Source organism: Bison bison, unplaced genomic scaffold (assembly GCF_000754665.1).
Source record: "Bison bison bison isolate TAMUID 2011002044 unplaced genomic scaffold, Bison_UMD1.0 scf7180017864386, whole genome shotgun sequence".
NCBI classification, from domain to species: domain Eukaryota; kingdom Metazoa; phylum Chordata; class Mammalia; order Artiodactyla; family Bovidae; genus Bison; species Bison bison.
Genome location: NW_011494958.1, coordinates 320,855 through 322,310, shown reverse-complemented (window position 1 = coordinate 322,310; position 1,456 = coordinate 320,855).

Here is a 1,456-nt window from a genome sequence, read left to right as displayed (position 1 = left end):
AAACCTCTGCCTCTATGTTGGGCTTTTGTAGTTCTGTGGAGTTTTCCTTTTTCTTTTCTTTTTTAGCAATTTTAATTTTAAAACCTACTATTATTATTATTTTCTACATTTATTCCTTTGTTTGCTTTTTCTACTGTTCTATTCCCCTTGCAGTTAATCTTTAATGTATATAAATCTTCTTTATCTATCTCTATTAAACTTTGCATATTTATTCTTTCTTTCTTTTCTTTCCTCTCTACATATTTGTTAGTTTTATTTTCATTACTTTTTCCCCCAATTGGCAGCTTGCTCTAGTTTTGTTTTCCAGTTTGTGCTTTAACTAGTTTTGTTCTGGTATAGATATAATTTTTGGTTGCCTTTGTTCGCTGGGTCAATCTACTGTACTTTATTTTTGCTGGACTGTTTTGATTTTGCTTATGGGTGTATATACAGATATGTGTGTGTGTGTGTGTATTCAGTCACACTTTTTACTGTTGCTATAAATCTCTGCCTCTTTGTTGGGCTTTTACAGTTTTGTGGAGTTTTCCTTTTCTTTTTTCCCTTTTTTCTTTCTTCCATTTTTTTTTCTTTTCTCATTTTTATAGTTTCAATTTTTAAAAAATCTATTATATTTTTCCTACACATATTCCTTTGTTTTCCTTTCCTACTATTCTTTTCCCCTTGCATTAATCTTTAATGAATATAAATCTTCTTCATCTACCTCTATTAACTTTGCATATCTATCCTTTCTTTCCTTTCCTCTAAACATATTTGTTAGTTTTGTTTTCATTGCTTTATCCCCCACTTGGAACTTTGCTTTAGTTTTGTTTTCAAGTTTGTGCTTTAGTTAGCTTTGTTCTTAACTGCTAAATATAATTTTTGATTTACTTTGTTTGCTGGGTCATCTACTGTACTTTATTTTTGTTGGACTGTTTTCACTTTGCTCATGAGTGTATATGTATATATCTATATTTCATTATTTTAATTAGTATTTGCCTGATTTTGTAACTGCCATTTGTCTGGGATTCATCTTTGGTTTCTCATTTTTGGATATTTGTTTTAATCTCACTTAATGTCATATCAAACGACTTGTGCAATCTTCATTCCTGACCTGAGATCAAGCCCCGAGCCTTTGGAGTGGGAGCACTGACTCCTAGACTCTAGATTACCAGAGAACTAACCCTAGGAGTATCAAATAGTGAGAACTCACACAAAGGAAACTACTTGAATACAAGACCTGGCATCACCCAACTACCAGTAGCACCTTGTGCAGGAAGTGAAGTGAAGTGAAGTCGCTAGTCGTGTCCCACTCTTTGCGACCCATGGACTGTAGCCTACCAGGCTCCTCAGCCCACGGAATTTTCCAGGCAAGAGTACTTACTGGAATGGGTTGCCATGCCTCATCTAAACAACAAACAAAACAAAAATACAAACCCAATCATCAACAGACGGGATTACAGCCTCACTCAGCTTTGCT